The following is an 11,110-nucleotide window of genomic DNA, read 5'->3' on the forward strand; positions in this document are numbered from 1 at the left end:
TGCATGTCCATCAAAGGGACCTGGGCTTGGCAGCACCCCTGGATTTGCCTGAGCTTGGGACAGAGGAGACCTCCTCCCTCGTCTTTTCCCTTGGTGTGCACCCATCCCCCGCACACCTGTGGCTCCCAACCCATGGCAACAGTGGACCAGTCCGTTCCTCCCGTCAACCAGGTGCCCCTGGCTTAGGTTCAGGTGGCCGAGGAGGAAGAGGTCATTGCTAAGGAAAAGCTCTGTTTCCAACATAATGGTTGGGCAAGAGGTGAGAGATTCTCAGAAATGTGACCACTGTGGTCAGAGGGTGCATGGCTGTGTCCGAAGAACTCCCCGGGCTTCCCCGCGGCCCAAGCCAGGTGCAGCGTGAAGGGGCACGGGGACTTCGAGGCCCAGAGGAGGAGACTGCTCTTCCCTCCTCGTCACCTCTGACACTGTTACCACCACCCCAGATTTGGCCGGGCTACTCCCACAAAGACCAGTGACACCAGCAGCCAGAGGGCCAAGACAGCAATAGAACGCGTCAGGGGCTGCAGGGTACAGGAGCCATGTCACTTTGGCTCAGGCACAGCAGGGCTGCTTCCTTGGTATGTGTCCCTGGACAAGTGATTTAACCTCTCTGTGCCTTCATTAAATAATAGCGATGACAGCCCTGGCCGGTTTGGCTCAGCGGTTAGAGTGGTGGCCTGCAGACCAGCGAGTCGCGAGGTTGATTACGGTCAAGGACACGTATCTCGGTTGCGGTTCGTCCCTGGCCCTGGTCAGGTTGTGGGGGAGGCAACCAGTCGATGTGGCTCTATCACATTGAGGTTTCTCTCTATCTGTCTATCTGTCTCTCCCTCCCTCCTACTCTGTCTGAAAATAAATGGAAAAATATCCCCTGGGTGAGGAATAAATAAATAAATAATAAATAAACAAATAAATAAATAAAGTATAAACTTGAATATTTAAAAAAAACCAATAGCGATGACCAGCACTGTGCTAGGTGCCTTCTAGGCGCTACTGCATCCAAGCATCAGGACTAAGGGGCAGCCTCAGCACCCTCCCTTTGCAGGGGCTGAGCCAAGGCCACACCAGTAGTGGGAGGACTGAGGCTGGAACCTGGGTGTTAAGTGCTCGGGTGCCAGCCTCTGGGCAGGGTCTGCCAGCCTCCCCGGGTCCTGCGTCTGCTTCCTTCCCAGCACACCCCTCCTGCCAGGTCCCATTTCTCTCCAAGAAGACACTATAACAATTCATACTGACATGCTTGTCATGTGTCTCCCCTCTTCTAAAACCCCAAAGAACCCCAAGAGGTGGGAAATTGGTACCCCAAATACAAATGAGGAACCAAGACACCAAGAGGCCAACTAAGTGACCCAAACTGTCACAACTGGTAGATGATGGAGCCAGAGTTTGAACTCACAATTTTGAGGCCCTCCATTCTGCCCCCCAAATCCAGGTTCCCACCCCACCCACCAGGCTCTTCCTGTCTGCCTTCCCCTTTGCCCATAGGCACCTCCCCCCCCCCACCCCGTCTCTCGGCTGGGCTCTGGCCACACCATCCACCATGAGCACCTCGCTGATTTCAGGGCATCGGTGCCATATCCTGGGTCAGCTGTAAACTCCAAGGAGGCCACAAGCCCCAGGGCACTGGGGCTGCCCTCTGTACCTCCAGAGATGTGTCCACTCATCTCTGTGTCCCCAGCAAGCCCTCACGGGAGGTGGGTACACAGAAGGTCAGCGTCCACCATGTCCAGAGGTCATGTGAGGACGGGCCCTGATTGCCCCAGCTCCAGGGCAGAAGAGGTACCCGTGAGTGCCCCGAGCAGAGGATGGATTGGAGAGTAAACACCAGCGTGCGAGTGGACTTGCCCCATGTAACTTGGGTGGAGCTAGAGGCCCTGGGTTCCAGGGCAGGCTCGGCCCATGGGTCAGCCACCGGGGAAGTACTGAGCGCCAGGCTCTGTGCTTGGTGCCCGGGGCGCACCAACAAGACGGAAGGGTCCAGCCTCATGGGCTGACCTCCCGGGACGGGACAGATAGACAAGTAAACAAAAACTGAGCTGATGCCGAACACGGAAGGTGTGCTGGGGGGCACCCAGGGAGGGCAATGAGGTCCAGCAGGGCCTCTGGAGGAATGGCCTTGGAGCTGCGACCTGAGGGCTGAGAGGGCCGGCAGGAAGGGCTAAGGCAGTGCTGTCAAGAGGCGGGCACAAGAGCCCGGGCCAGGGAGGAGCCCGCCACTGAAGAGGCGGCATGCCAGAGCGCCCCGGTCGGGCCTGGGCACCGAGAGGCTCTGATTTGATTGAAAGGACACTGGGAGTCCTTGGAAGGCCCTGATAGAGGGAGCGGGCCATCTGAGGACCAGAGCGGCTGCGGGTGGAGAACGGGCTGTGGGAGCTGCAGGGAGAGGTCAGGGCTTGGGCCATGGTTTAGAGGATGGTGATGGATCCGGAAGACAATGAAAATGAGGAGGCATCCAGGATCCGATGGGGCAAACCAACAGGAACTGTGGACAGAGCAATGGAGGAGGCTCCAGTTTGGGCTGAGCTGAAGGGGGCCAGCTGACAGGAAGGGCAAAGCACAGGGTCCCTCCCCTTCCCTCTAACCCAGAGCCCTGCCTGGGCACCTGCTCCTGCAGTGGGGCCCCAGGGACCAGCTGAGGGACACCGGCTGCTGCTGTGCTCAGTTTCACAGTCTGAAAGAGGGGCACATACTCAGCACATGCGGGAAAAGAGCAGAGGAGAGGGTGTTAGGGGAGGGAGGGGAGGCACCAAGCAGCAGCCTCGGTTGGGGCCCAGGCTGGATTAACAGCGCCGATGGCTGGAAGGTAGATGCCAGAGAGAAAACCGGAGAGGACTCGGGAGGAAGAGGGCCCCAAATTGGACGGCACTGCCCTTGAAGACCACGGCTCCTGACAGCTGAAGCCATCGCTGCTCCAGGAGCTGCCCTGGATGTCCAGAGAAGGCTGTGCACACACACATGCACACGGACTCATACACCCCCGTGTCATCCTTGTACACCTGGTGCCACACACAACCACACTCAAGCACCCTCTCCTCACCCATGGACACTGGGATGTCTTCCCAGGCTCCGGGACAGCCCACAGGAGCCCCTTTATGAGCAGTCCCCCCACTCCAGTGTCCACAGAGCTGCAGGCCCAGCCCTGACTCACACACGCCCCACTCTTGCTCGTGCAGCTCACACACCTGCACACCTGACCACCAGCCCTGAGACTCGCCCCACCCACCAGCACGCACCTGCGTCTAACAGGGAACACAGTCCAGCCGGGCACAGCTGCCCACTCAGACAGCTCGGGTGTGACATCCCCCACCACACCCTCACTGCCCCACAGGAAACTGACTCAGACTGCAGGGGTCCACGCAGGGACATTCTCAGAGCCTGGCCTCCTAGAAACACCCCCCACCCCCACACACCGTCACTACTGCTCTATGGAGGGGTCTTTAGGTGGGAGACTTGAGGCTAAAACAAGACGGCCCATATTAGTCTTTGGTTTGCAAATGAGGTGATGAGGGTCCCACGGGTGCCAGGCCCTGGGCTGGGTTCCTCCAGGGCACCTCGCTGTGAGCTGGGCTCTGCTGTCATCCCACTAACACAACCGCTGGGAGCCCACCCACTGCCTCAAGTTCGAAAGCTGCCCCGGGACAGGGTGCCCAGCTGGAGCAGTCGGGGGAGGGCGCGTTCTCAGTGGGCCCTTCTTAAGCACCCCAACCAGAAAAGCGTATCCCCGGTATCCCCGCTGGCACTGCTCCCTCCTGGGGTGTAGCTGCTGACCCTGTCCCCAGCTTGACTCACACACGCAGGGCCTGAGGCAGGAACGTCTGCCTCGGTCTCCTCAAGGGCAGAGGCAGGGCCTGAATTAGGCGCAGGCCAGGCAGGGTGGTAGTGACGACGCCAGCTTCCCAGAGCTTGCAGGGGCCAGGCAAGCCCAGATGCCTGGTGTTCCTGCCATCACGGGGCAGGCTGGCGAGGGCTGCAATGGGCTGAGTGACAGAGTGCAGGGGGCCGGATGAGGCCAAGGGCCCCAGGGTGCAGCCCAGGGACAACAATCTTTAGGCCAAAGAAAACCTAGGTGACTGTTGCCTGGGGAGGTGGGGTTCTTGGGATGTTGTGAGGAACACATTTCAGGAGACACAGAATGAGGAGGAGTCTGGCCATAAGGTTTATCTGAGGCATCAGATGCAAAATCAAAGAAGTCCCCTGCGTTCCCAGTGTCCCATCTCTGTCCCTCCCCTCACAGAAAAAGTCCAATCTTGTCTTCTTCAGGCCCAGGAATAGGGCCAGTGTCCAGACATGCTGCACCTTGCCAAGGCTGGTCCAGGACAGCCTTTCTCACCGTCCAGCTGGCTTAGCTTGTCTCCTCAGCTAGGCCTGCACTGGGGTCTGCTGGCGCTGGGGCCTCAGGTGGCTGCTGGTCCCACGTGGCTACTGCAGACGGAACATGCAAATGAGCAGGGTGAGTGCATGCTCCAGGGAGAGGGGGAGGGAGAGAGAGAGAGAGAATGAGAGAGAGGCTTCTTTGTTAAGCTGATTATATTATATTGGGCTTGGGCTTGGGTATGACCAGACACTTTTTCATGTTTTTTGGTACGTGCCCCTAGCGGAACCAAACCCAGGACTCTCCGGTCCACAGGCCAACTCTCCAACTGCTGAGCCAAACCGGCCAGGGCCAGACACTTTTTCAAAATAACCAATCAACTTCCCAAGCTTTTGGGCTTCTGAGGGGTCCACCCCCTAACCAGTTGATCCAATTGATCCCTTTGCCAGGTTAGACTGACAGGCCTCTGTGGTCACCATCTTGACTCCTATTGTGAGTGGACTGACCTCCCCCTTTATTATTCTATCTCTTCCCCCAGTGATCCGTGGGGAATGGGCAGTGGTTCCCTGGGGAGGGTGTGAAGCTGTAACTTCCCAGGGAGGCAAGCAGGCTGTCTCCGATTCAGCTCCCCAGCCCATTAGGCTCAACAGTATCTGATTTTCTTTGCTTCCTTCCTTTATTAATATCTAACTATTGCCCGGCCGGTGTGGCTCAGTGGTTGAGCATCGACCCTGCACCAAGAGGTCACTGGTTCGATTCCCGGTCAGGGCACATGCCCAGGTTGTGGGCCCAGTCCCCAGTGGGGGGTATGCAGGAGGCAGCCAATTGATGTTCTTTTTCATCAGTGTTTCTCTCTCTCCCTCTCCCTTTCTTTCTCTCAAATCAATATAGAAAAAAAAAATTTTTTTTAAACAACTGCAGTGGCTTATCAGTTCTCTGTGAAGCTATTAAAAAAATACACACACACACACACACACACACACACACACACACACTAACAGCTGGAGCCTCCCCCCTGCCTGGGTGCTGAGGGTTAGGGAGGGGTGCCCAGAGCCACAGGAGGAACCCCAGAAGGGCAAGGGGACAGTGTCCAGGAGAGGCGTCTTGTGCAGCAGCTGGAAAGGCAGGCCGCTGGGAGGGCACCTGTCCCACCGGAGCCTCCACACTGGGGCTGCCGCGGACCGCCTGCCCCTCTGCGATGCGCTGTCCCGGTGCCAGGCACGGAGGGCTCTGTGCGTCCTGCCCTCCTTCTTGGCTTTGTTTCACCAGGGCCTCGCCCCAGGCACTTCCATCAGCCCTACTTTTCATAGGAGGAAATGGGCCCAGAAATGGAAAGTGGGTCCGGCAAGGCCACGGCCAGGCAGCGGGCGGGCGGGCAGGGACGGGGCTTGTTCAGGCCCAGGAGCATCACCCCTCCCTCCACCGCCTTGCAGAGCCCTGCATGGCCTCCATGCCCATCCGCAGGTAGCCCCTGCCAGAGCCAAGCTGGCCTTGGGGCTGTGAAGCAGGTGACAGAGGAGCCCCAGGGGTGCAGGAGAGGAATCTGTCCGAGCAGGGGGGTGGCCACATGAGTCTAGGGTCATGGGCAAAGCAGCATCCAGCAGCCTGGACGCACTGAGGGATCAGGAGGGGCACACCCCATGCCCCACCCTGCAGGGAGCCAGGGTCGCTCCCCCAGGCTGAGCCCCGTGTAGGGAAGAGGCCCCCCACAGCCCGGGCAACTAAGGGAAACAGAAACTGCTCACACACCAGCGGCTGCGCCTTCCCTTCCCCGCGAGCCCTGCTGGGCAGGCCCTGTGTGTGGGCAGCAGGCGGCCGTGAGTCACCAGCCTCAGCCGCCCTGGGCAAGGGGCCAGAGCAGGGCGGCCCACCAGCTGTTGCGAGAATTGAATGAGCCATCGTTCAGGAAGGCAGTTTGGAAACTGTGAAGGGCTGCTCTCCTGTTAATAATGTAAATAATTAGGGAACAACAGACTCACAAGTGTGGGAAAGTGGGCCGGCATCCTAGGATGCGGGCAGCCCCCACCTATGCAGAGACCTCAGAAAAGGCCTTTTCCCCTCCCCACCCGCCCCCCAGGCACCGGGCCGCCCCATGTGGCCATTCTCCCACAGCCAGGACAGACCCTTCTCCTGGCACCACCCCTCAACCTCTTGGCCCTTCTAGGCCCCTGGACCCTGAGGAGGTCCCCACTCTGTTTTGGCCCCACCCTGGAATGTCCCTGGAGGAACCAGGGCTGCCAGACCCCAAGCACATGTGAGATGGGCCCAGCCCGGGCCAGGGACCTCTGTGACGCTCACTCAGCAGCTCGTGGAGCGTCTTTGACACGCTAGGGCCACTGCGGTCTGGGGTGCCTGGCTGTGGGGTGTTCTGTGGCCCTCCCTCTGCCAGGCCGCTTGCCCTCCCTGCTCCAATCTGTGTGGACAGCTCGCCCGGGCTCCTGGGCCCTCAGCCTCCTAAGGGTCAATCAGAGGTGCCAGCTGGCAAAGGGAGCGCGTGCAGGAGGAGAGTCTGGGTGCTCCCTCCCCCCCATTGCCGGGACACCAAGGCCTGGGCAGTGGCTGGGGCATGCTGTGACCCATGGGATGGCCCCTCTGCACAGCCCCAGCGCTCCCGGGGCTCAGCGGACACCCTTCCTCCTCAGCCCCAGAGGCAGGACTGGCCTGGGAGGGCCATGGTAACACATTTTGCTGCTCTGCCATCAAGAGGTGGACTCTGCTTCTCCGACTTTGTGGAAGCAAGTCACAGGGACACATGGGCTCTGTAACAGGTTTTTAGTAACATCTGCTCCCTGACGTGCCCAATAGTTTCCTGTGTTGGGCAGGGGGTGTGGGGATTCTCCTTGGCTGCAAACAAGTCGCTTGTTCAACTACAGGCGTGTTCCTGGTGGCCTGCGGCTGAAGGGCATTGACAGAACCCACCTCCAACCCGGCTCCTGCCTGCGCGTTCTCCCCACAGCAGCCAGAGTGAACTTTCTAAAATGCAAGTTTGACTGTCAGCCCCATCGGCACTCAGGTGTGTGAGTCGGGTTGGGCTGGGCTGATGGAACAGTAGCTCAGGTATAAGCTGGGATGTTGGTACTCAGGCTGGCCTGGAGGCTCTCCTCTTTTAAGCATCCAGAAATCTGGGTCCTTCCATCCCGTGGCTCTGCTGTGAACGGCCTCCATTTCCAAGGTCACCTCATAGTCCCAGCTGGCTGCTCCAGCTCCTGCTTTCACATCAACATCCCAGACAGCACAGAGGAGGAAAGGGCAAAAAAAAATGTGACCCCTTAAAAACTTTAAGGGCACTGCTGGGACGTTGCAGCCACTTCTGCTTAAACCTCAATGGCCAGAATGTAGTCACCTGGCCACACCCAACTGCAAGAAAGGCTTTCATTATCCTGGGCAGCCATGTGCCCAGCCAAAATCCACAGTCCCTGCCACGCCAAGCAAGCGTGTCTAAAAACGAACACAATTTCACACTCATTCAAGACAGTAGAAAAGTGGAATCCTAGAACACCAGAAACAGAAAAACAGAAGCCTTCTTAATTCCAGCAGATGTCATGTTAAGGGTGAAACTCCAGCGTCATTCTGCTTGAAGGAGGACCAAGACAAGCGTGCCCCTGGGATGGCTGCGGGCCACGTGCGGGGCCTAGCCTCTCACCAAGACCAGGAGGGGATGTGGAAGAACAGCCTACAACATTGTTATTTGCAGAAAATAGGACTGCCCTCCAGCAATATTGTAAGAAGCATCTGACAAGTATTAGAACTAAAAAGAGAGGTCAGCCAGGGAACCAGACCCAAGATCATCGTACAACAATCATTGCTTGTCCACCCACTGAGAAAAATGAGGGACTGTAATAAAATTATGCCATTCAAAACATTGACAAAAGCTGGAAAATACCAAGAAATAGGCCTAACGGGAATAGGCCTATACCAAGAAATAGCCACAGGAAGATGGCTATAGAACTCGGCTGAAGGGCAGGATGGAGCAAACACGCAGAGAATGATGTCTGTCCCAGGAACAGGAGGGTGGACATAAAAGGCCAAGTCCCCGCTGACTGACCTGTACATGTACCACAGCATCACAAGATGTTTCCATGGCACCTGACACTTGGGTTTTCATATTCATCTAAGAGAGAAAATGTACAAAAAAACAAAGACATTTTTTGCAAATTAAGAGCAAAGAAGGGGAAACTGTCCCACTTGATATAAAAATGAACTACAACAAAAAATAAATTAACAAAAGGAGCCCTGGCTGGTTTGGCTCAGCAGTTAAAGCAACAGCCCTCGGACCAGAGAGACCCGGGTTCAGTTCCCGCTAAGGGCATGTACCTCAGTTGCAGTTCATCCCTGGCCCGGGTTGGGGTTGTATGGGTGTGTCTCTCTCACATCAATGTTTCTCTCTCCCTCCCTCCCTCCCTCCCTCCCTCCCGCTCTATCTGAAGATGAATGCAAAAATGTCCTCGAATGAGGATTTAAAAAAAAAAGGAACTACAAAAGTCTAATGATTTTATAAGTGTGGCCCTGGCATAGTAATGGGCAAATGCATCCGTGGGACCAATTAGATAGTCCCAAAGCCTCGCTAATGATAAAGGTGGTATTTAAAAGCAACAGAGCAGCCTGGCTGGTGTGACTCAATGGTTGAGCATCAATCTATGAACCAAGAAGTCACTGGTTTGATTTGCTGTCAGGACACATGCCCAGGTTGTGGGCCTGATCCCCAGTGGGGGGCATGTAGGAGGTGGCCAATCGATGTTCTCTCTCATTGATGTTTCTATCTCTCTCTCCCTCTCTCTCTAAAATCAATAAAGAAAAAAAATTTTTTAATAAAAAAATAAAAGCAACAGAGCAGCCCTGGCCAGTTTTGCTCAGTGGTTAGAGTCAGCCCGAGGACCACAGGGTCGCAGGTTCAATTCCAATCAAGGCACGTACCTAAGTTTTGGGTTTGATCCCTGGCTCTCATCAGGGTTGTATGGAAGGCAACCAATCGATGTGTCTTTCTCACATCAATGTTTCTCTCCGCGCCCCCCCCCCAAATCAATGGAAAAATATCCTTGGGTGAGGAAAATAAATAAATAAATAAAAGCAACAGAGCAAAGACTGGACTCAATACACGACGATAGGACAGTCGGCAATCCATTCACACACATTCACAAAATGCACCCCATGTGGAATAAATCACTTAAAATATGACCAAAATATACAAGTATTAGGGAAAATATATACCAGAATATGTTCATGACTTTGACGTAACAAAGGCCTTAAGCAAAATGCAGAACACAAAAGCATGTGTGAAAGAACTAACAGGTTTGATCTCATATAAACTAAAATTGTCTAGCCCTGGTTGGTGTGGTTCAGTGGTTACAGCTCAGCCCACGCACTGAAGGGTCATGGGCTCAATTCCTGGGTTTCACGTTGGATCCCTAACCCCTCCTCCCCTCCTACTGTCTCTAAAAATAATTGGAAAAAATATCCTTGGGTGAGGATTAACCAAAAAAAATTTATTTTTTCTGTCTGATCAAACTCACTATAAACAAAGGTAAAGGCAAGTGAGAGACATGGGGAAACTATTTGAAAACCAGATAACAATGAAAGGCTATTATTCACTCACTCACTCACTCACTCATTCATAGAACAATTAGTTAGGGGGAGATGCCTACTATGTGCCAGGCACTGTCCTAGGGGAAGGAAACAATAAAATAAACAAATGACAAAAGCTCTGCCCTCCTGGTTCTTACATTCCCATGGGGCAGTCAAGGCAAAAATGCAACAGGGCAGGAGGGAAGAGAGTGTGTGAGGCCTCCAGAATGAGGCAGAAACAGTGAAACACACACAGGAACGGGGGAGAAGAACAGCAGCAGATCAAGAAATGCAAGCAAGCATCCGCAGACATGTGGAACTCATGTCGTTCCCACTGGAGCAGGTGATGGCTTTTTCCCCCATCGGGTTGGCAAACAGCCAGCGTGGGAGGGACAGGTAAATGAGTCACCTCATGCACTTTCGCTGGGAGAGGGCACTGGTAGTTTTTTCTAGAGGGCAATTAGGCAGGACCTATCCATATGTTGAAAGCACATGCCCTTTGACCCCCCAACCCTGCTTCTGGGTATTCTGCAAAGAGAGAACTGCACAAAGATGTCCCGTGCAGGTTTGCTGGGGGGACATGGGGCAAGGAAGGAGAATGCCAGGTGTTAATGCGGGTGAGCGGCCAGGCCAGAGGGGAGATTGCAGGTCCTGGAGCAGGCCAAGGGGTGGGCTCTGGCCAGGTGGGCAAAAAAAGGCCTTAGTGACACTGACCCGCACACCTCAGGCAGGTGTCCTGTAAGTGCCCGGTGATGCTGGTGCTACCTGGGGTGCCTTTACTCACCCCTCGCCCACCTTCCTTCAAGCCTCCCAGCACAGGCTCACCTCTGCCCTCCACAGGCCTCATCACGAGACCCTCCGATATGTGGGCCTCCCTGAAGTCGGGGTGGGCCTTGGCGCGTTCATTTTCCCCGCTCTGGGCTCAGCCTGGCCAAGTGCCCTCCATCAGCGTTGGCTGGATGGACAAGTGAGCTCTTTGCCCTGCTCCTCCCCTACTTTTGGTTTCGGTCTTGGGTACCAGGCCTCCCCAGGAGAGCTGGGAGCTCCCCATCTCTCCAAAAGGCCACATTCCTGTCGTCTGACCCACCCCCCGCCACCCTCCCAGGGGTCAGATTGTGCGGGCGGGCGCCAGGCAGGCTGGGGGAGGCCTGGCAGGAGCAGGATGTGGCGCCTCCCACGCAGCCCAGGTCTTTTTCCGAGGCTCAGAACCCGCGCGCAGGTGGCCGCCTGTGCTGGGAG

This window comes from Molossus molossus, unplaced genomic scaffold (genome assembly GCF_014108415.1).
Source record: "Molossus molossus isolate mMolMol1 unplaced genomic scaffold, mMolMol1.p scaffold_m16_p_15, whole genome shotgun sequence".
NCBI lineage: Eukaryota > Metazoa > Chordata > Mammalia > Chiroptera > Molossidae > Molossus > Molossus molossus.